Source organism: Cynoglossus semilaevis, chromosome 10 (genome assembly GCF_000523025.1).
Source record: "Cynoglossus semilaevis isolate Cse_v1.0 chromosome 10, Cse_v1.0, whole genome shotgun sequence".
Lineage (NCBI taxonomy): Eukaryota > Metazoa > Chordata > Actinopteri > Pleuronectiformes > Cynoglossidae > Cynoglossus > Cynoglossus semilaevis.
In genome coordinates, this window is record NC_024316.1 from 39,893 (window position 1) to 43,111 (window position 3,219).

A 3,219-nucleotide genomic window follows, 5' to 3' on the forward strand; every position below is an offset into this window, starting at 1 on the left:
TGGTATGTCATGGACCAACTGATTTTCCACTCTTCATCCTCTTCAGGGCTTTTCTAACTTCATCCTTTCTAACCTGATCTACCTTCTTCCTAATAGTCTCTGGTTCCTCGTTTCTACTTTCCCTTTCATTTTCCTCATTTAACAGCTCCTCAAAGTATTCCTTCCATCTTCTCAGCACACTTTCCTCACTTGTGATTACATTCCCATCTACTACATGAAAATGACGATAATTTGCAGTATTAGCTATTCAAACTGCATTCAGACACAATCACATGCACGTGGCAAGTTGAAATAATTTGACTGTCAAATCTATGCCTTGCATACTGGTCATATAAAGTATTACAAACACAAGAAAGTAACCTTGTTTAGCGGTCGGGTAGCAGAAAACTATGACTTGTCTGCAGCGGCAAATTAGCCGATGTACGCATGCGCATTAATAGGAGGAAAAGTTCAGTGGAGGAACCCAGCCGCCCTGGTCCGCAGGCCCAAGCGATCACTTCACCAATTATATTGTAGAAAGAGATGTCTACAAATGAGGCAGACCAGGACACACTTCTCCGTCTCAGGGGATTTATTGTATTACATGCTGATCCTTCTTATAGGCATAGACAAACATGCGGTTATATAACATTTGGCTGTTATTCTGACCAAACATGGTCAGAACCTTTTCGGATGCAAACATGAAGATGATGCCTATTATTTGGCTCTGGTTATTATTTAGCTTTGGTTGTTCAACTCTCCCTAGTGACCAAATAACATGGTCAACTTGACCTGATAAACATGTCAAAATATAGCAACAGCTTCTTCTTGTCAGTGCTTGGCATTTCCTGTTATTCTGGTCTTTACATGGTAGTTTTTCTCACAGAATCCTATCCGAACATCAATTTTTGCATAATAAATCACTACAACCTAGAAATTCTACAAATGTTGGTTTGAGAGAGGGGTAAAAGAAGCCATTTTTGTCAACCTGGAAAAACCATCACTCAACAGAGGAGGTGCACTCAGACACAACCCATCACCCACATACAGCACTTTTAGGAACAATACCCAAAAGATTCACCTCAGTTTCACATAACAAAGAGGCAGGTGACCGAAACCTTTCTGATGAGGACCACAACGACCAATAGGACTCTTAACGACTGCTTACACTTTCCCAGTTGACCCCAAGGCCCCACCCAACAGGGTGGAGCTGAAGTAGCTTTATTCTTTCTGTAGCAGTACGAGCGTTTTTGTCTTGTTTTTCCCTCACTCTTTCTGTTGACTGTTGCTATGGTTTCCCTTCCTCACTTCCGCCAGTCGTTGAGGTGAGCAGGTATAAAAACGGTAGTCCACCCACTGTGTCTTCCTCTGCGCTCCCATCGTCACCCGTGTTACTTCCGGGTCAGAGGTCGTGTGCCCGACAGGTATGGCCGCCCGCTGCTTCACCTCGCTCGTCGTTTTATGCCGATAAAACCCCACGGAAGCCGAACAGCTCAGGTTGAAGGTCAGCGCGGCACTCTCCAGTGCTAAACCTCCCCCTTCAAACCTCTCTCTCCCTGAGAAGAAAGCGCTGGCAGCACTCCAAAGAGACCCAGACATCACCATCCTTTCAGCAGACAAAGGTAGGTGCACAGTTGTTTTAAACACAGCATACTACCACGCTAAAGTCAAAACTCTTCTCAGTGACTCAGCCACATTTGAATCCCTGAGGAAAGATCCCACCAGCAGCTACAAAAAGAAGGTCATCAGCTGCCTCCAACAGCTGGAAAAGGATAAAGCCATCGATAGACCCCTGTACCTCTGGCTCTATCCAGGAGAAGTCATTCCCTGTATTTATGGTCTCCTCAAAATCCACAAGGAACGAGCTCCACTCAGACCCATCATCAGCAGCATAATTTTGGTCACTTATAACATCGCCAAACACCTGGCCTCCATCCTTTCACCATTGGTTGAGCTTTTTAACTGCAGCAACTTTAAAATACGCTATTGGAGCTGGAATTACCGCAGCTGCTGACACCAGACTTGCCCTCCAATGGGTCCTTGGTAAATGATTTAAAGTGTACTCATTCCAATTACAGGGCCTCGAAAGAGTCCTGTATTGTTATTTTTCATCACGACCTCCCTGAGTAGGTGATTTGCACGCCTGCTGCCTTCCTTGGATGTGGTAGCCGTTTCTCAGGGTTCCTCTGCGGAATCGAACCGTGATTCCCTGTTACCTGTTGTTATTTATGTGGCTTCTGGGCTGCAGATTCGAGTTGGACACTGTGTTCTGCATGGTACAAAGTCCTTTAGAAAAGAAGGAGTTAATTTTCAGCATATTAAGTCTATATTAACGTGTTTATTTATTCAATTAGTGCCTAAAAACTGCCAAATGGTGACTTTTTTTTACTGACACAGACCCTTCCCCTCCCTGGATCTGTCCGCTTTTATCACAGTGTCCCAGGATACAGCTCTGCTCTGCTCTGCCCAGGCTGCAGGCTCTCTGCCTGGGCTGCTGACACAGCATCTGTCCAAAAAGAAAAAGAAAAAAAAGGGACTCTTTGTGACCTCCTCTTTGTGCAATAACCTCACCACAACTTATTTTGTTTTGTTGGGTTTTTTTACGTTTATATATATGTATGTATATATCTGTGATACACCTGGAAAGAAGCCTTCCCCAATTTCGTTTTATTTTAACTGAACGTAATGATAATAAAGACTATTCTATTCTATTCTCTCCCTGGATCTGTCTGCTTTCAGTCCCAGCCTGCTGCACTGCTCTGCCTGCCTGCCTGCACACTCTGAGAAACTCCTGGGCCCAGGGGCTGTGAACCACCCCTTCACCACCTGCGCAACCATGCTCAACCCTGTGCTGTGCAGCACTAGTGCGTGTACATCGCTCACAGTGTGCCATCTGGTGGTGGTGTGCGTGTGCGTGCACCCCTAGTAACCCAATGCATTTCTATGGCTGAACACTGTCGTTTTTCCACTGACGGCCTCGCGCCCCTGGTAACCCAATGCATTGCTATGGCTGGACACTTGTCCTATCCCGCTGACGGGCGCTGGAATTATTGACCTGTTTAATAGAGACCAGACCCCTCTTAAAAAAGAATGAACACACCAATTAAAACAAACTTTACCCTTTAGCAGTCCGCACTCCAAAAGGGGGGTGGACGATAGTTTGGATTAACCCTAACAATCAACACAATAACAACAAAGAACATAGACACTCATCAATCATCAGCATGACAGTTACTAGGT